Here is a 22,486-nt window from a genome sequence, read left to right as displayed (position 1 = left end):
AGTGGTAACACTTAAAACATTTAATTTGCAAAGGAACAAAATGAGGGGGTTCATTTTGCCATAGAAATTATGATTAGTGCTGCAGAAAGAAAGATTAGGGCACATTTTGACTTCTCAAATCCTCTTCCATTTCATTAAAAAATTCTGACATGCAGACTGAAACATGCACTTTGAATACCAGCAGCAGACTTCCCTGGTGAGCAGGAGCTTTATTATAGTGATCTAATGAGCAACTAGAGTGCTACCATTCAGAATTTATGGAAAATGTGTGACACATCTGAATGCCTTCTTGATGGAATCAAAGTAAACAAGCATTGAAAATGCAATAGGCCTCGCCCTCGTTTAAGTTAAAGCAATTCTGTTTGTAATTAGGTGGCTTTTTAGCTTTGCTTGTATTAGAGTTTTTCAAACTTTCATGTACATACCATGCATATGTATGCATATATGTATATGTTTGAAGGTATTTATATTTATTTAGATATGCAGATTATATTTATATGTTTATATATGTATATATATATACACATACGTATATATAAATGCATATGAATATATATGCATATATATATGTGCATATGTGTGCATGTACAGAGAGGTAGAGCTGTATACGTAGAGGTGTAGAGGTAGAGAGGTAGGGGTAGAGAGGTAGAGAGTAGTAGAGAGAGAGGTAGAGAGGCAGAGAGTAAAGAGCGAGTAATAGAGAGTAGAGAGTGAGTAGTAGAGATTAGTAGAGAGTAGTAGAGAAAGTATCAGAGAGTGAGTAGTAGAGAGTAGTAGAGTGAGTAGTAGAGAGTGAGTAGTAGAGCGTGAGTATTAGAGAGTGAGTAGTAGAGAGTAGTAGAGAGTGAGTAGTAGAGTGAGTAGTAGAGAGTAGTAGAGAGTGAGTAGTAGAGAGTAGTAGAGAGTGAGTAGTAGAGAGTAGTAGAGAGTGAGTAGCAGAGAGAGTATTAGAGAGTAGTAGAGAGTGAGTAGCAGAGTGAGTAGTAGAGAGTAGTAGAGAGAGTAGTAGAGAGTGAGTACTAGAGAGTGAGTAGTAGAGAGTATTAGAGAGAGAGCAGTAGAGAGTGAGTAGTAGAGAGTAGTAGAGAGTGAGTAGTAGAGAGTAGTAGAGAGTGAGTAGTAGAGAGTGAGTAGTAGAGAGTAGTAGAGAGTGAGTAGTAGAGAGTGAGTAGTAGAGAGTGAGTAGTAGAGAGTAGTAGAGAGTGAGTAGTAGAGTGAGTACTACAGAGTAGTAGAGAGCGAGTAGCAGAGAGCAAATAGTAGAGATTGTGTAGTAGAGAGTGAGTAGTAGAGAGTAGTAGAGAGTGAGTAGTAGAGAGAGAGTAGTAGAGAGTGAGAAGTAGAGAGAGTAGTAGAGAAGTAGAGAGTGAGTAGTGGCGTGAGTAGTAGAGAGTAGTTGAGAGCGAGTAGTAGAGAATGAGTAGTGGAGAGTGAGCAGTAAAGAGTAGTAGAGAGTGAGTAGTAGAGAGTGAGTAGTAGAGAGTGAGTAGTAGAGAATAGTAGAGTGAGTAGTAGAGAGTGAGTAGCAGAGAGAGTAGTAGAGAGTAGTAGAGAGTGAGTAGTAGAGTGAGTAGTAGAGAGTAGTAGAGAGCGAGTAGTAGAGAGTGAGTAGTGGAGAGTTAGTAGTAGAGAGCAAGTAGTAGGGAGTGAGTAGTAGAGAGTGAATAGTAGAGAGTGAGTAGTGGAGAGAGAGTAGTAGTGAGTGAGTAGTAGAGAGAGAGTAGTAGAGAGTGAGTAGTAGAGAGTAGTAGAGTGAGTAGTAGAGAGTGAGTAGTAGAGAGTATTAGAGAGAGAGTAGTAGAGAGTGAGTAGTAGAGAGAGAGCAGTAGAGTAGTAGAGAGTGAGTGGTAGAGAGCAGCAGAGAGTAGTAGAGTGAGTAGTAGAGAGTAGTAGAGAGTGAGTAGTAGAGAGTGAATAGTAGAGAGTAGCAGTAGAGAGTAGTAGAGAGAAATAGTAGTAGAGAGTGTAGTAGAGAGTGAGTAGTAGAGAGTAGTAGCAAGTGAGTAGTAGAGAGTAGTAGAGAGTGAGTAGTAGAGTAGTAGAGAGTGAGAGGTGGAGAGTAGTAGAAAGTAGTAGAGTGAGTAGTAGGGAGTGAGTAGTAGAGAGTGAATAGTAGAGAGTAGTCGAGAGTGAGTAGTAGAGAGAGTAGTCGTAGACAGTGAGTAGTAGAGAGTAGTAGAGCGTGAGTAGTAGAGAGTGAGTAGTAGAGAGTAGTAGCGAGTGAGTAGTAGAGAGTGAGAAGTAGAGAGTGAGTAGTAGAGAGTAGTAGAGTAGTAGAGAGTGAGTAGTAGGGAGAAGTAGAGAGTGAGTAGTAGAGAGAGAGTAGTAGAGAGTCAGAAGTAGAGTAGTCAGTCAGTGTCAGTCAGTGTCAGTCAATGTCAGTCAGTCAGTGTCAGTCAGTCAGTCAGTGTCAGTCAATCAGTGTCAGTCAATGTCAGTCAATCAGTGTCAGTCAGTCAGTGTCAGTCAATCAGTGTCAGTGAGTGTCAATCAGTGTCAGTCAGTGTCAGTCAGTCAGTCAGTGTCAGTCAGTCAGTATCAGTCAATCAGTGTCAGTCAGTGTCCGTGTCAGTCAATCTGTGTCAGTCAGTGTCAATCAGTCAGTGTCAGTCAGTCAGTGTCAGTCAGTCAGTGTCAGCAAGAGCAGCTCAGCTGACCTGGTTCTCTGGCTCTAAAGCAGCTCTGCTGACCTGGTTCTCTCTCTCTAAAGCAGCTTTGCTGACCTGGTTTCTCTGGCTCTACAGCAGGTCTGCTGACCTGGTTCTCTGGCTCTAGAGCAGCTCTGCTGACCTAGTTCTTATGCTACAGAGCAGCTCTGCTGATCTAGTTCTCTGGCTCTACAACAGCTCTACTGACCTGGTTCTCTGGCTCTAAAGCAGCTCCGCTGACCCAGTTCTATGGCTCTGAAGCAGTTCTGCTGACATGGTTCTCTGGCTCTAGAGCAGCTCTGCTGACCTGGTTCTCTCCATCTAAAGCAGCTCTACTGACCTGGTTTCTCTGGCTCTGCAGCAGCTCTGCAGACCTGGTTCTCTGGCTCTAGAGCAGCTCTGTTGACCTGGTTCTTAGGCTCTAGAGCAGCTCTACTGACCTGGTTCTCTGGCTCTAAAGCAGCTCTGCTGACCTGGTTCTATGGCTCTAAAGCAGCTCTGCTGATTTGGTTCTCTGGCTCTACAGTAGCTCTGCTGACCTGGTTCTCTGGCTCTAAAGCAGCTCTGCTAACCTGGTTCTCTGGCTCTAAAGCAGCTCTGCTGGCCTGGTTCTCTGGTTCTAAAGCATCTCTGCTGACCTGGTTCTCTCCCTCTAAAGCAGCTCTGCTGACCTGGTTTCTCTAGCTCTACAGCAGCTCTGCTGACCTGGTTCTCTGGCTCTAGAGCAGCTCTGCTGACCTAATTCTTAGGCTCTAGAGCAGCTCTGCTGACCTGGTTTTCTGCACTCACGATGCACGCACCCGACTTCGCGAAAATATATTTAAAAATAATATAATTTATTATAAGTACAAATATATTCTTTTGATGAATATCTTACATAATCTCTTGCCTTAATATGTATATTAAAGACACATACATATCATTTTGGAACATAATTTTTTTGTGGGAGTCGCGCACCCAGCGCGCCCCAGCACGTATATGATGTCACGCGGGACCCGCAACCGCGCAAACATCTCGTACCGTAATGTGCATGTGTCGCAAATGAGCGGGAGCAGGAGTCGCAGACTGGTCGCATACCAATCGCGCATATCACGTGATATTAAATGTATATGATGTAACTGAAAAACACGCAGCCGTCGCACACCATATGCGGATCCTTCATGACTTTTCTACAATGGCAGCTAGAATGCGCGCACTCACCGTGATGTGTACACTTTGAGTGCGCGACTCCGAAAAAAAATTGGATTTTTTTCTAAAGAAAGTAATATAAATATATTAAAATCAAAAATGAAAACAAGAAAATTAATCAATATTTCAGTTTTAATTTTTTTTTTTTTTGCGATTTTCAGAAAAATATATAATGTTATTTAATGAATAAAATATTTATAAATAAACAGTTAAAAACTGTAGAAAATCAGTACAAAAAAATAGATATAACTACTATCACACTTAAAAGTTATCATTTAAAAAACATTTGAAATTCACTGAAAAAAACCATAGGTTTCAGAGACGTTATAGTTAGAAATTAGCATTTAAAAAAACCTTAGAGATTCACAGAAAAAAACATAGGTTTCAGGGGTGTTATAGTTAGCTGCCCATTTCACTCATACCAAACCATAGAAATTCCTCCGTTATAGTTAGTTCTGCTAACTATAACTCACGCGCCCGCAATGCACTGCTGATGATGTCACATATTGCATCATTCATGACATGATCAGTGACATCACTGATGACATCACTGATGACATCTCAAATGACATCACTGATGACATCATCCACTTGACAATCTGATACACCTCATCATACACTAGTATAACCTTCCATCACTCACTGTAAAATACAGAGTACCATATTTGAAACCATTGACACCAATACCAGTTACTACATACCCACTCACTGATTCCTAAGTCTACACACACAACTACCCATTCAACAACAGAATCATATATACATGCAGTCATTAATTAATAGAACACTATCAAATGCACTTATACACATATATAGACATTGACACATCAGCAGTCATCTTAGTAGGTTATGCAGTCATCCTGATCCTACTCACTCATGAAAAAAATTTATCGCACTTAAATTTACTCACTTACACAATTATCCAACAACACCTCATTTATTCAAACACATAGCAACTCATTGTTAATATGTTAAAAAAGCACCATTACAATTATACACTCATTCATATAGTTACTCTCACAATCACTGACTCTTACACAAACTTATTTATATACACCAACTCTCACATACAATGCCTTTTATTTTTTTACTTTGTTGAAGATGTACAACTAAAACATATATTCTCTCACCAACACACAAATAAATACACTCAGTCACCCAAACAACTGTTTCCACATGCACTCTTAAACCCATACACCTAGTCAATCAACCATTCACACATCTATGCATAGAGTTACACACACCCCATCCAACCACACACAAACTCAGTGTCCCATACAAATACTCACCCAACTAATCAATAACTAATATACACACTCATGTAGTTAGTGACCACCTGATGCAGCATGTTATACAACAACAGAGACAGTGCTGCACACATTCACATAGTTTAGTTACTAATCCATTTATTAAGTGAGACACTTTTAATTACTCACTTAAAAAGACAGTCAGACAGCTACTAAATCCTCCATCCAGACAGTTATATATACACTCAATCTTCAATACTGATTGGTATATATATAATACATATTTAAATTTCAAACTAAACCACATTCAGTGTATGATGTCATCAGTGATGTCATTTGAGATGTCATCAGTGATGTCATCAGTGATGTCACTGACCATGTCATGAATGATGCAATATGTGACATCATCAGCAGTGCATTGCGGGAGCGTGAGTTATACTTAGCAGAACTAACTATAACGGAGGAATTTCTATAGTTTGGTATGAGTGAAATGGGCAGCTAACTATAACACCCCTGAAACCTATGGTTTTTTCTGTGAATATATATATTATCTATTGGCGGTCGCTAGTAGATAGTTATAGGTAGGACCGTGTTTCCATAGGAAATCCGCAACATTCTATTTTGAATAACTTTGGTGCCGATTGATGAATCCTGGCGCAGTTTTCAAAATAGGTGGGGCACTCTGCTCCACTCCTATCCTGAAAGTCTTGGGGGGATTTGTCAAGCGGGGGCTGAGAAAAAGGGGGGGTCCCAAAACGTGTTTTCCCCATGCATTTTTCCATATGACCTTTAGTCCAAGCTACACCCCGAACGGCTGAACAGAATTACTTGAAATTTGGCAGAGAGGTAGTCCTCAGGTCAGGGATGTGCCTTTTGTAGGTCTGGTGTAAATGTGTTCAGTATTTGCTGAGAAAATAGCATTTAAATCAATATATATATCTATAAGCGCGCTCCGAGCGCGTACGGTAAGCTTACCGTAAGCGCACGGTGCCGTGCGCGAGCTCAATTCTGATTGGTGGTTACATGACTGTAAACATTCGAATCGGTCGAATCAGGAAGTGTCGGCCGCCATTTTGTGTGTCTCACACTGATAAACAAAGGTGGAGAACGTGAAAAGGGGGCAACGAAGAGAGTTTCAGACCCCCTAGCGTTTGTCAGGGGGTCCAAGAAGGTCCCAAAAGTATGAAAAATACATGTAATTTTTTTTAAAAAAAATCGTGTGGTGCGCGTACGGTAAGCTTACCGTACGCGTACGGCAGAAAAAAAAAAAAATAGGGTGACACAGCACCCATTTGGGGGAAATCCGCCACACTACGAATCCCACAATCCTGTGGGGGACTGCCACAAACATGCTCATTAGAGCGGGCCTATCAGGAGACAGCACATTTAAATAAAAGCGGTGGTGTAAAACGCTGTGCATCATACGGAACCAAGCCTATGATTAAGATTTATTGCGAAATGCGTCAGGCTGCATCCCGTGTTTGGCAGAGTCTATTGGGGATTTGCTGCTACCAGAGTGCATCTTCGCCAGTGGGCAACTTTGAAGCTGAAATGTGTATGCGGCAGGCCCTGCCGTAGAAGATGCACCACCGCGAAGATTTCAAGCGGGTCGGTGAGCTGGAAATCATGTCCGGTTCCGAACGAGGAGAGCAGCGCTGTAATTTAATACTGTGCCCGTCACGGGGCCCATTGGAGGGTATGAATCAGGGACCCAAGGTGACACAGCACCCATTTGGGGGAAATCCGCCACACTACGAATCCCACAATCCTGTGGGGGACTGCCACAAACATGCTCATTAGAGCGGGCCTCTCAGGAGACAGCACATTTAAATATAAGCGGTGGTGTAAAACGCTGTGCACCATACGGAACCAAGCCTATGATTAAGATTTATTTCGAAACACGTCAGGCTGCATCCCGTGTTTGGCAGAGTCTATTGGGGATTTGCTGCAACCAGAGTGCATCTTCGCCAGTGGGCAACTTTGAAGCTGAAATTTATATGCAGCAGGCCCTGCCGTAGAGGATGCACCACCGCGAAGATTTTAAGCGGGTCGGTGAGCTGGAAATCATGTCCGGTTCTGAACGAGGAGAGCAGCGCTGTAATTTAAGACTGTGCCCGTCACGGGGCCCATTGGAGGGTATGAATCAGGGACCCAAGGTGACACAGCACCCATTTGGGGGAAATCCGCCACACTACGAATCCCACAATCCTGTGGGGGACTGCCACAAACATGCTCATTAGAGCGGGCCTATCAGGAGACAGCACATTTAAATATAAGCGGTGGTGTAAAACGCTGTGCACCATACGGAACCAAGCCTATGATTAAGATTTATTTCGAAACACGTCAGGCTGCATCCCGTGTTTGGCAGAGTCTATTGGGGATTTGCTGCAACCAGAGTGCATCTTCGCCAGTGGGCAACTTTGAAGCTGAAATTTATATGCGTCAGGCCCTGCTGTAGAAGATGCACCACCGCGAAGATTTCAAGCGGGTCGGTGAGCTGGAAATCATGTCCGGTTCCGAACGAGGAGAGCAGCGCTGTAATTTAAGACTGTGCCCGTCACGGGGCCCATTGGAGGGTATGAATCAGGGACCCAAGGTGACACAGCACCCATTTGGGGGAAATCCGCCACACTACGAATCCTGAAAAGAGCTCTTGAGTTAATGTAGGGAAACAGGAAGAGAAAAACGATAAAAAGAAAAAACATCTATGGCCTAGAGCACTGATGCACATCAAATTTTCGCTGAAGGAGATCAAGACTGGTCTCCCCCACAGAAATAAGACTACCGCAATCAGTGCACCGTGTAGACAACCTCGCCAAACAAGGTGGAGCAACAAGAGGTGTAGAAAAAGGTGAAGGCACCATCGCAGAAGAAGTGCTTGCCTGAGCTGCCGAAGATGTGCTCGGCTGAGCTGCTGCAGATGTCGTCAGCTGAGCAGGTGGAGGGTTTGCTCCAGAAGCTCGACGAAAAGTCACAGGATGCATTGCCTCAACATGCCTCGTCATTGTGTGGATGCTAAAAGAGTACTTCTTGTTAGCATTCCCACGTGATAAGACTTTTTGACACAGTACACAAGTAACTTTCGGTGCATTCACCTTTTTTTGTCCCTCAGGGAAAGTAAAAAACTGCCATATAAAGCTGTCTTTCTGCTTCCTGTTCCTCTGTCTCTCAAGAGTGTCCTGTTCACTCTCTGAAGATGGTTGCTGCTCAGCCATTGTCTCTCAACAACAGATTAGCTCCTTCTCCAAGGGAATCAGAACTAATAATGAAGAAAGTGGGAGTGGTGTTGGAAGAATCTGGAAGTGAAAGTACTTCAAACCAATCAAAAGTGATTATTCTTGATCACATGACTTGCCATGAGGGGATTGGGTGTGGTGTTGAAACAATCAGAAACTGAAAGTAATGAAAACCAATAAGAAGTGTTGTTTTATTATGCACATAACCCGAGGTGCGCGAACGGAGCAAGCTCTGAGCGCTCACGGAGCAATTACGCATGCGCGAACGCGTACGAGCGCATGCGCATACGTGGTATGCGCGTACGTAACGCGCATACATAGCACACGCGTATACGCGAACGTCAGCGCGCGTACTATACGCGTATATGGAAGTGTACCGCGTGGAGCACATACGACGCACGCACGCATGCGTACGTACGCATGCGTACTGGGTGCGCGCTCAGAGCGTGAAATAAAACGTATGTATGTGTACGTAAATAACGTACGACGGAATTCATAATAAACTTACGCAAACGTACTAGGTGCGCGCTCTGAGCACACACCCTAAGAATTTATATAAAAAAAAAAAAAAAAGTGGACATAACTTAATAGAAAATATTAACTATGCTGTTCTACTTTATCCTAATTGAAAGTTTTAACAAAAAATGAGCCAAACCAAATTAAAGGATACAGATAATATACAAATAAATCCATAGGAATTTTTTTTAAAAACAAATATTTAATGTCATCAGTGATGTCATTTGAGATGTCATCAGTGATGTCATGAGTGATGTCACTGACCATGTCATGAGTGATGTAATATGTGACGTCATCAGCAGTGCATTGCGGGCGCGCGAGTTATAGTTAGCTGAACTAACTATAACGGGGGAATTTCATTGGTTTTGTACGAGTGAAATGTCCAGCTAACTATAACATGTGTGAAACCTATGGTTTTTTAAGTGAATATATATATATATATATATATATATATATATATATATATATATATATTATCTACTGGCGGTCACCAGTAGATAGTTATAGTTAGGACCGTGTTTCCATAGGAAATCTGAAAATTCTATTTTGAATAACTTTGGCGCCGGTAGATAGTTATAGTTAGGACCTAATTTCCCTAGGAAATCCGCAACATTCTATTCCCAATATCCCAATAAGTCTAGCGGCGATTGACGAATCTTCGCCAAATTTTCCAAACTTTTGGCCAGCTCTGCTCCGCTCCTACCCTGAAAGTTTCGTGGTGATTTGTCAAGCGGGAGCCGAGAAAAAAGTGGGGTCCCAAAACACGTTTTCCCCATGCAATTTCCCATAGGATCTGTTGTCGCAGCTACAGCCCGAACTACTGAACGGAATTACACCAAATTTCGCAAAGAGGTAGTCCTCAGTTCAGACTCGTGCCTTTTGCTTAAATGGTGTGAATCCGTTCAGTAGTTCCTGAGAAAATTAGGGTAAAAAAGTTAGTGATATCTATGGCCGGGGAGGATCCGCGCACCCTCCCCGCACCCTCCCCGAACCCTCCCGAGCACGAGCTGAATGCTAATTGGCTGCCAGTGCCAACACTCTGAATCAGGAAGTGTTGGCAGCCATCTTGTGCCTCGGTAGAACCGAGGCGCTAGAAAACCGAAAAAAAGGCGCGGGATGCATGTAGGGTCCACGCATCGCGCTGGCGAAAAAAAAACGAAGCGCAGTCTCCCGCGCTTCTTCTTTATTTAGCCTCCGGGGGGCCAATTCCTGGGGGCAATATCTTTATCATAATGGGGGGCCCAGAGGGGCCCCCCAGCCCCGGGGACTGCCGGGGCTTTAATTTTATGTATGCGGGGGGCTCATGGCCGCCCCGCAGTCCTAGGGACCGCCACCCCCGGGGCTTGTTTGTTTAAAAAAACAAAAAAAACTGTGTGGGGGGGCTCGACGCCCCCACACGCCCTGTGGACCGCCACCTCCCTGGGGCACTAAATATTTAAAATAGGGGGTCCGTTACGGACCCCCAAGCCCTGGGGACCACCACCCCCCGGGGCTAAATATTAAGTGGGAGGGGGGCTGCGCGGCCCCCCCCTTGGAGCCAATGATGGCCCTGGGGACCACCACCCCCCAGGGCCGGCTCCTGCAGTGTCCCGGGGTGCCCACCCCCGGGACACTGCTGTTTGCAATGGCAGGGCGGAAGCCTCGCGGCTCCCACCCTGCCATTGCAAACTGCTTTGCTTCATTGAAGCGAGAGCAGGGAAACCTGCTCTCACTTCTATGAACCAAAGACGATTGCTTTTTCACATGGGGAGCAGCGTGTTAGCTGCTCACCATGTGGAAAAGCAATGCTGGCTCAAGCAGGAAGCGGGGAGCCGGCTGGGACCGTGGGGGGATTGGGACCCCCCCACGGTCCCCAACGAGATGGCCAGTAGGGGCCCGGGAGGGGGGCCACGCGGCCCCCCTCCTAAAAATAAAGAAGGAAAGAAATGGCCCCGGGGATGGGGTCCCCAGGTCCGAAAGGGGACACAGGAGGGGGGCAAGGCAGCCCCCCTCCAAAAACAAAACATTAAAAAAAGGCCATGCCCCGGGGATGGGGTTCCTGGGGAAAATTATGGCCTTGGGAGGGGGGCCATGCGGCCCCCTTCCCGATTTATTGTTTTTTTAAAATAAAAAATACAAATTGGGGGCAGGCCCTGGGGGATGGGGTCCCCAGGGCCAAAAAATAAGAAAAAGAAGGGGTGCTACGTAGCCCCCCTTCTTAAAAAGATTTTTTTTTTTTTAAACGGGATCGGGGAGGAGGCCACGCCCCCTCCTTTCATCACTCTGCAAACGCGCCCCCTGGCGCGTTTGCAGAGGGGGAACAAATTCCCCTTCAATACTGGGGGTCCCTAGGGGGCCAACTAGCCCACCAGAAACCTCCAGTATGCGCAAGGGGTCAGTGTTGCAGAGAGGTGTAATGAGGCCACGCCCCTTTTTACACCTCTCTGCAACGCAGCTCCCTGGCGCTTACTGGAGGTACCTGGTGGGCTAGTTGGCCGCCAGGGGACCTCAGGATTTAAGGGGACTTAATCTCCCAACTTAAAACGCGCCACGGGGCGCGTTTGCACATTGGTGAAGGTAGGGGGCGGAGCCTGAGGTGATACTGTGCAAACATGCCCTGTGCCGCGTTTTAAGTTGGGGAATTCATTCCTCTTCAATCCAGAGGTCCCCTAGGGGACAACTAGCCCACCAGGTACCTCCACTAAGCGCCATGGAGCTGCGTTGCAGAGTGTTGTAAAAAGGGGTGTGGCCTCTGAACACCTCTCTGTAAGGCAGCTCCCTGGCGCATACTGAGGGGGACCTCAGTATTAAAGAGGAATTAATTCCCCAACTTAAAACGCGCCACAGGGTGTGTTTGCACATGTCACCTCAGGCCCCTCCCCCTTCCTTCACCATTGTACAAATATTCCTCTAAAATCAGCTGAACTATGAATTCCGATTTACTCACCTGTAATCAGGAGAGAACTCAATGCTGCATCTTTTAGCCCAGCACTGACCCTGAAAAGTAATTCCAAGCGTACTTACAAGTAACTTCTATTTCCTTCCATAGGAATCCATTGTGTGGTTTTCACCAGAAAATTTTCAGTGTCCATTTTTGAAACCTACAAATATTCCTCTAAAATCAGCCGAACTACGAATTCCGATTTACTCACCTGTTATCAGGAGAGAACCCAGGGCTGCATCTTTTAGCCCAGCACTGACCCTGAAAAGTAATTCTAAGCGTACTTACCAGTAACTTGTATTTCCTTCCATAGGAATCCATTGTGTGGTTTTCACCAGAAAATTTTCAGTGTCCATTTTTGAAACGTACAAATATTCCTCCAAAATCAGCCGAACTACGAATTCCGATTTACTCACCTGTTATCAGGAGAGAACCCAGGGCTGCATCTTTTAGCCCAGCACTGACCCTGAAAAGTAATTCTAAGCGTACTTACCAGTAACTTGTATTTCCTTCCATAGGAATCCATTGTGTTGTTTTCACCAGAAAATTTTCAGTGTCCATTTTTGAAACATACAAATATTCCTCCAAAATCAGCCGAACTACGAATTCCGATTTACTCACCTGTTATCAGGAGAGAACCCAGGGCTGCATCTTTTAGCCCAGCACTGACCCTGAAAAGTAATTCTAAGCGTACTTACAAGTAACTTGTATTTCCTTCCATATGAATCCATTGTGTGGTTTTCTCCAGAAAAGTTTCTAAGTGTCTATTTTCACAAACTAAAAATATTCCTAAAAAATCATCTGTATGACTTCTTTCAACTGTTTACAGGAGGTTGGCCAGTGCTGGATCCCGGATCCACCGCTGAGTAAGAAAAAGTAACAATAACACTACTTACCTGCTAAGTGAATTTTCTGCTGTAGGATAACATTGGTGATTCTGTGGGAAAAAGTTTCTAAGTGACAACTTTTAAAATACAATAATATTCCTTAAAAATTACTACTGTAACCAAAGCGCTTTTACTCAATTGTTTACAAGAGATGTCCAAGGACTGAATCTAGGATCCAGTCCTGTGGTTAGAAAAGTAATCCATAAAGTAACTAATTGCATTTAACTAGAAATTCACATTGAGCTCAATGTTGCTTTGTGTTTGAAATTGTGTTGCCCATTGCAACAACTGTAACTACTGTACTTAAGAGTCTGTTGCCTAATTGCCAAGTATTTAAACTAAAGTAATTCATTCTGAGAAAGTATATTTTGTATTGTAATGTATAATGTAATTATTATGTAATTAAAAAAAATATATATAAAAATAAATAGTTTAAAAAATGTAGTAAATCAATATAAAAAAAATCAGTATAACAATTAATACATTCAAAATTGTCATTTAAAAAACCTTTGAAATTCACTGAAAAAGCCATAGGTTTCAGGCCTGATATAGTTAGGAATTAGCATTTAAAAAACCTAGGTTTCAGGGGCGTTATAGTTAGCTGGACATTTCCCTCGTACAAAACCCTAGAAATTCCCCCGTTATAGTTAGTTCAGCTAACTATAACTCGCGCCCCCACAATGCACAGCTGATGACAAGCACACATATTACATCACTCATGACATGGTCAGTGACATCACTGATGACATCACTGATGACATCTCAAATGACATCACTGATGACATCACTGATGACGTCACTGACGACGTCATCCATGTGATAAATTAGTGCATCTTCTTACACCCTTTGATATACTCAATCAAAATTTCAGACGTCCATTCTCAAAACCATAGATACTCCAATACAAATAACTACATACCCACTCATTGACTCTTAGATCTACACACACATCCACTCACTCACCTGTACAGTCACTCATACTTACAGTCACTCAGTACAGGACTATCATATGCATTTATACACCTACATAGACACTCACACACCACCAATCATCCATAGAGGTACTCTCACACTCAGTCAGTCATGAAAATAATTAATCACACTCCCATTTACTCACCTATGCAGTTATACACACACAAGTTCACTTACTCATAAAAATAGTACCACATTCTTACGCTCTTATACAATCACTGATACAAGCACACACTCATCCATACAACCACTCTCACAATCACACACTCTCACATATATCCACTTATATACTCTTACACACATATACTGCCTTTCACATCTGTAGTTAGTCACACATGAACCACTGAGATATACATTCAATCCCGAACACACCCATACATACACTCACCCAACCATACAGTCCATCACAGATGCACTCTTAAAACCATGCACCCATAGAATCACCCACTCACACATGTATGCACAGTCACACACACCCCACCCACACAAACACTCAGGCACCCATACAGATACTCAGACAACCAATCAATAACCCATAGAGACACTCATATAGCTATTCCCAAAACCATGCAGCCGCTTATACACCAACAGACAGACAGATACAGACATTCACACAGTTTAGTCACTAGTCTGCAGTAAGATACGTTTAATGACTCACTTATAGAGTCAGTCACGTACCTACTAAATCATCCATTCACACACTTATACACCCACTCATTCTTCCATAGGTTTTTCCCTATATATATATTAAACATATTTAAAATTTACAGAAACACACACTCACTGGATGATGTCATCAGTGATGTAATCAGTGATGTCATGAGTGATGTCACTGACCATGTCATGAGTGATATAATATGTGATGTCATCAGCAGTGCATTGCGGGGGCGCGAGTTATAGTTACCTGAACTAACTATAACGGGGGAATTTCTAGGGTTTTGTACGAGGGAAATGTCCAGCTAACTATAACGCTCCTGAAACCTATGGTTTTTTCAGTGAATATATATATATATATTGCACCAAGAGTTCAAATCCACAACACCGACTTGTTTCCAAAAATACTTTATTCGTCTTGTGACACAGCATAGAATTCCACTCAATATCCTCACGCATTTCGGCAGTTTACCGCCTTGGTCACAGGTGGGTGTAATTTATACCCGGTGGTCACATGGCCCTTACTTGCAACTATGGGTCCTAGAATGCACCAACACTGCCATTTCTTGACATGGCACTGAAATCAATCCATTGTGCCTGAATAGCGTTTTATAAACCAGTGTCACGTAAGTACATGAAAAAAGTGCCTTATTTCCAGGTGCATGCTGTTAAAATACATCGTACAATACATATGCTGTCATGCTTCTGCTCTATACCCGGAATGCGGCATTCTCAGAGAGAGGAAGAGATCCTCTCTCGTCTCTCTTTCTCAACCCCAGCACCAAATATCCATGGCAATCCGGTGTGAGGTTTAAGCGGGTCATGCCCTCTAGGTATATATGTGTGTTTATATATATATATATACACACATATATATATATATATATATATATTTAGAGCAAATTGTGGTCCACAGGCGGCGCGCTCTGCTGCTGGTGCGGTGTTGAGGAACAGACCACATGCCCTCAATCATAGGAACAAGCAAAGGAGATTTCACCGCACTCCCAGAGATGTAAAATTTTACATCTCTGGGAGTGCGGTGAAATCTCCTTTGCTTGTTCATATATATATATATATATATATATTTTGCTCAAAGATGAAGTGCCAAGAGAACATCTAGAGCGCAGAACATGTTTCAAAGGAGCACAGGGGCCACGAAAAACGCGAACTCATCGGACAAAAGATCTCAACCCCAAATCACTACCATCAAACAAGTATTCATGCAGCTTGAGAAATTACTACGCAAGGAAACCTCACGGAGCTGGGAGATTATTACTCTGGAAAAATACATCGAATGCGACATGGTACCTAGAGGGCTCCGCATTTTCATGCTCCCAAACCACCCGGATACAAAATCTGAAATGCTTGAAGAGTGGGGAAGGAACAACATGGAGTGTTCAAAGAACATGATGCATATAATCATCAAATACGCTAAGAAAGACGTAGATGAATTACAACAAAAAATATCAGAACTTGAAACCCAAATCACAGCATCAAATGAAAATAGTGAGACAATCAAAAAACTACGAGCTGACATGGATCGCAATCTTGACAAACATGAAGAAGAAGTACAGGAGAGGAAACAACGTAAGTTCCGTAGAGATGAAGACGACTATGAATTTGGAACCATCTTCACATTTGCGAGAAAATTCGAAATTTATAAACAACAATGGGATACACAACCTAATGTAGACACTGGTGCTGGCTACACAATAAGTGGCTCTGAATCAGATCCAGGCGAAGGAGAACAAAGACAGACAGGCCTACGCAAATTCTCTTTTTTAGAGGAGATGAAACTGCTCTATCAAGAACAACAGACACCCAGAGACAAAACAAGAGGACGAGGATCAGGGAGAACCAGGGCAAGGGGAAGGGGATTCTCTCACTCAAGAGACCAAGGAAAACAAGAAGAAGCAAGCGGTCCAAGCGGAAGATACAATCTAAGGAACCGCGCGGTAGTGAGGAAATAAAATGCAAGAATCATGCAATCCCAAATCTGGTTATCAATCTATCCAGATATACCTTATCTGAATCGGAAACAACACTTCTCAATAAAGGTTTATCATTCTGCCCAGAGAAACATCAGGACCCCCTGGAAATTAAAATAGACATATATAAATATGTAAGGAAATTAAAACTAAAAAAATACTTTGCCAGGCACTCGCCCAAAGCGAACTTAGATCAAATCCGAATACCTGATCCTGCAAATCCAGAAATCTACAGTATCTCTGATGCACCACATCTACGACTAGCCTACGAATTAGCAAATGAGACTGATGCTTCTGAACTTACAGACACCCAAATCTTGGGGGAAATGGGGCTACAATTGAACAAACGCATGCCAACCACATTTAAGAAAAAATCCAAATTTTGCCCAGCGCTGCATCCAGGGAACAAAATCGACATTTTTTATGATCTGATATTGGGAGAAATAGATACTATTCAAAACGTCAACTCAAAGAAAAAACGGGAAAACCTAACCAAAAAAGAACGAGAGGCCATACAATCTTTGAAGAACAACAATGAAATCGAAATCAAACCGGCCGATAAGGGTGGAAACATCGTAGTGCTTGACAAACAGCACTACATAGAAGAAGCACTTCGCCAACTAAATGAAACAAAAAACTACAAAATTCTGGTAAAGGACCCAATAGCTTTACTAATATCAGATCTACAAAGAAAACTAAATATGTGGCAAGAGAAAGGCCTGCTGACTGAAAACGAAAAAGGATTTTTAATGGTTGAATACCCAATCATGCCAACCATCTATTTCCTCCCAAAGGTGCACAAAACACTTAACAAACCACCAGGTCGTCCAATCATCTCAAGCTGTGGAAGCCTGTACGAAAACATATCAACATATGTAGACTTCTATTTAGCACCCCTTGTAACAACTCTGAGTTCCTATATAAAGGACACTGGGGACTTTCTGTGAATACTCATGAACACTGAATGGCAACCAACCTACCTACTGGTAACCATCGACGTGGTGTCACTTTACACCTCAATTGATCATCAAAAGGGCCTTAATGCGATCCAATATTTCCTAAAACAGAGGCCTTTGAATGAATCAGAGCATTCCAAGATGCTGATTGAAATGATCACCTTGTGCCTGTACAATAATGTTTTTTTATTTAACAAAAAAATCTATGCCCAGTGCTGCAGTACCGCCATGGGAGTTTCTTTCTCTCCAAGCTATGCGAATCTCATGATGGGATGGTGGGAGAAGAACATAGCTTGGAGAGAGGAAAACGACCATCACATGTCAAACGTAGCCCTTTGGCTACGATTTATTGACGATCTATTCATTTTGTGGAGAGGAACTGAGAAACAATTTCAAGACTTCTTCGAGGAGCTCAATGAGAATGATGTAGGTTTAAAATTCACCTACAACATAAGCCCAAAAGAAGTCGAATTCCTGGACACAAAGGTATACGTCAAGGACAACCAACTGCACACCACAGTCTACCGCAAAAAAACAGCAACAAACAGTCTGCTCCATGGCCTAAGTTTTCATCCCCAAGCACTGAAAAAAAGCATACCTTACGGTGAACTGTTGCGGATGAAAAGAAACTGCTCGGAAGAGCAGGAAATGGAAGACAAGTTTGAAGAAACAAAAGAACGCTTCAAGCAACGTGGATACAAATATACAGACATAAGATGTGGCGAAATGAAAGCAAGACAAAAAACCAGAGCGGACACACTACTACCCAAAAAAGTACAAAGGAGTGATGAAGAAAACAGCACAGACACAGAGAACAATCCAGACAGCCAAAAGAGTATTACAAAACCGAACAACAATCAACCACGGCTTATACTCACCTACAGCAAAGAAAGCTATGAAATTCAAAAAAGAGTAACCAAATACTGGAATGTACTCAAAAAAGATCCAGACATAGGAAACTCTATTGGAGAACGGCCCTTGATATCATATAGGAGGGCGCCAAATCTTAATGACCACCTGATCAGAAGCCACTTTGAAATTAAAAAAACGGAAACTTGGCTACAGAAGAGATCCAAAGGGTTCACCAAGTGTACATCCTGCAAGGCATGCAAAATCGGCAAAAATCTGAAGAATTTGAGTGTTCCAACGGGCAAAATCTTTGAAATAAAGGAAACCATCACATGTGAATCCACACATGTGGTATACATTCTCCAATGTGATTGTGGAAAACAATACATAGGCAGCACGATCTGTCCCCTTAAGAAAAGGATATTAGAACACATCCGAGCGATACAAAACAAGGACAACACATACGCCATCGCGAAACACATGACCATACATAAGGACAAAACTTGGCTAGACATCAAGTACTCAGGATTAATAACAGTTCCAATAAATGAACGTGGAGGGAACAGAGTTCAAAAACTACGCCGCCTAGAGTCCAGCATGATCATGAGATTCAGGACAAAACAACCGCTGGGTCTCAACGGGGATGAGGAGATGTATGTTCACCTCTGATTTTGATTGGAAAAAGATAATAATCAAGAAACAAAAACCCGATGAATTTGCTCTGTCAAGTGAACTCTCATTAACATACTTGCAGTAGAACTGTATAGACACAACCGAACTGTGTGGAGAAAGACAACAACAACCAGACAGCAAATGCACTAACAACAATGATGCTCGCACACTCTTTGTCTAACTGGCGACACGAGTAATCAAAAGCACAGTAAGGGGCACTCAGCCCTCTACCCTTCGAACACTCAGTTTAAATCTACCCCATGCGCAATCGTATAAAACGAATTGGTTAAATCACCAATAACGGTACGTCTGCTACTGCTAGAGACCTTGCCCCATCAGCACATGGAGGTCATGTGACAAAACCTCATCCAAATTACTGTGTTTTCTGGTGCTCAAATTCGCCATGTAGATAGAAGAATGAGTAGCGCAATGAACAATAAAGTTTGTTGAAAAATGTAAAAAGGTAAAAAAACATATGTGTGTACAAACTACCCAACCCATAATGCACTAGTTAGAATCACAGTGTATATAAGTGGAAATTAAAAAAGGACTAGAATAACACTCTACCGTGATCAGGAACTACGGTTCGAAACGCGTAGGAGACAGTCACGAACTGAATAAACAATTCTAAAATCATCAAGAGGTGTGCCGTGTACTTCATCTTTGAGCAAGATTTCGTACGAGACCCTGTCCTGGTCTCGACGCGGGCACCAGCTGATTAAGGAGCTCCCACTGTCAAATGGACACTTTTGCTCAGTGATATATATATATATATATATATTCACTTAAAAAACCATAGGTTTACCCTGGTTGGTTTACTCCCTCGATACGATGGGCACATGCTACTGCTCTAAAATTCCTTGCCTTGTGTGTTTGTTGTTTTTCGTTTCTTAAAAATATGAAACCTTTGTTTGTTCATGGACTGCAACTGCGGCCGACGGCAAGGATTTACACTCCAGTGACCCCCTTTTATGGCTTTATCGACGTGAATGTTCCAGTTGTACCTAGGGTCACACTGCATTTTAGCGGCCGGCCTATTGGTTGTAGGCCCATACTTGTATTTCTCTGAAATTGTAATAAAGGTTTTTAAAAAAAAAAAAAAAAAAAAACATAGGTTTCACACATGTTATAGTTAGCTGGACATTTCACTCGTGAAAAACCATTGAAATTCCCACGTTATAGTTAGTGCAGGCAACTATAACTCACGCGAACGCAATCCTCTGCTGTTGACGTCAGATATTACATCACTGATGACATATGTGTCGTTATGAAAAATAAATATTTGTAATATATGTATAGCTAAAGATTAATGGAAGACATGGGTAAATAAGTGTCTAAATACAGTGATGTAATATCTGACGTCATCAGCAGAGGATTGCGGTCGCGTGAGTTATAGTTGCCTGCTCTAACTATAACGGGGGAATTTCATTGGTTTTTCACGAGTGAAATGTCCAGCTAACTATAACATGTGTGAAACCTATGGTTTTTTAAGTGAATATATATATATATATATATATATATATATATATATATATATATACATATATATATTTATATTTAAGCTCCAGGTGCCCTCAGGCGGAGACGCACTCGGAAGGAAACTTGCTGCAAGGCATACAAAGGTAGAAACTGCTCTGCATTCCAATCAGTAAACAGTCAGCTGGCCGATTACAGCCTGACACGTTTTAGAGCTCTTCGCTCCTTCCCCAAAGGCTCAGCATAACCAAATGAGCTTGAGACACACCCACTATTTTTAAACGCCCTCAGATGGGCCACTTTTGATAAGTGAAACGCACAGCCTTATGGACTTTGTAGTGTGTTTCTTTTTATTAAATCCTGTATGGATGCACTGAAATCTTACTGTGTCCCAATTACAAATCCTACAATGAACCTCGGTTTGTAGCGCAGTCATTAATCCTCTCAGTTGCCTTCCCACTGAGTGCGCTCGGTTGTATACCCAGTGCGTGGCTCCCAGGTTGATGAGGTGGTGCGCCTCCCATGGCAGGAACACTGCAAAAATATTCATCTCCAGGTGCCCTCAGGCGGAGACGCACTCGGAAGGAAACTTGCTGCAAGGTATTCAAAGGTAGAAACTGCTCTGCATTCCAATTAGTAAACAGTCAGGGTGCCGATTGCCACCTGACGCGTTTCAGAGCTCTTCGCTCCTTCCTTAAAGTCTCGACATAACCAAATGTGCTTGAGACACAACCATTATTTAAACGCCCTAAGATGGGCCATGTTAGATAAGTGAAACACACAGCCTTATGGACTTTGTAGTGTGTTCTTTTATTAAATCCTGTATGGATGCACTGAAATCTTACTGTGTCCCAATTACAAGTCCTACAATGGACCTTGGTTTGTAGCGCAGTCATTAATCCTCTCAGTTGCCTTCCCACTGTGTGCGCTGGTCACATCTGTGTCACTGTGCTCGTGTGCAGCTGTTGTGCTTGATGCCTCACCACTGGTGTCCATCTCCTGTCCTTCCGTGCCCACGGGAGACGCTGCATGAGAGCGAGATGTAGGGTCAGTTCATTGGCATCAACAGAACAAACATATGCAAGCAAAGTATCACTGAAGATGATGAAATCTACATGTTGCACACCACCCTGTGCAATAACATTGTGCAACCTCAGTTTTTAACTCGAACAGTGGGTGTCAACAAGCTAACCAGGCATAAGTGAGCCATATGATGCCCACACAGCACAATATCCTACCGGTGGCTCTGTTCAACCAGACACACAAATAGCTCTGAGCACACCTAGGACCCTGATGGGGGCAAGGATGAACCCCACAACATGTTGCCACTGTCATATCCGGATGGAGCAGAAGGGGACAACACGAATACAGACTCCAACATAACAGTCCACAATGGCCATGAGCTCATGCCATCCACCATGTTGTACTTTGGCGCACAACTACTGTTGCACATTGGCGTCAGATGTCTAAGCCTCACAAATCTGAGGTCAGGCAATACATGCATTGATGAGAGCACACTCAGCTTAGGCACACTGCCGTCCCCTTCCATGTGATTTACCAGACTACCCCAATGCAGACGATACCTGAAGCCCACGACTCAGAATGCAAAGTAAATGCCCAGTACTCAAATTACATTAGGAAGTGCAGGTTTGGCAAATGCATGACAGCTGCACTCAGCATTGAGGCCACTTGCAAGCCATGCATCACACTACCAACATCACATAGTCCAGCGCTGGCCCAGGCTGTGTACACATGCAGCCACTCACAGCCAAAGTCACCCTTCCAGGAATACTCACCCCTAGCTTGCTGCTGATGCTCCTTCAAACGTGCATCCAGCTCAGGCTGTGTCACAGCCAAGATCCAGGCCATTAGTGGTGTCATGCTGCGCCGAGCCAATCGGCCAGTCCGACTGATCAGCCCCAGTGTCATCTCGACCACGTTCTTGCTCAGCCGGCAGATGTCATCCCACCTTTTGTGACATTGGGTGCGCCGTTGGTGTGAGACACCCAGAGCCCGCACCTTGCATGCAATGACCCTCCACACGGCCTTACTCTGAGCTGCAGGCATGGGAGATAAGAGGGGGAAAACATCAGTGACACAATGTTATGCACCAATATCTCTCAGCAAAGTAGCATGATACTGACTCATCCCAAATCCACACATATGTCTAACAGAGACAAGAATGTATCTCACATGGTAAATCAGCATGGGAGAACCACACATAAATGCATGCAGGTGTGAGGGTGGACACAGTACCTGCCCATCTCATACACATGC

The sequence above is a fragment of the Triturus cristatus genome, chromosome 5_1 (genome assembly GCF_964204655.1).
Source record: "Triturus cristatus chromosome 5_1, aTriCri1.1, whole genome shotgun sequence".
NCBI lineage: Eukaryota > Metazoa > Chordata > Amphibia > Caudata > Salamandridae > Triturus > Triturus cristatus.
The sequence above is the reverse complement of the archived record's forward strand: the minus strand, read 5'-3'. Positions refer to the sequence as shown.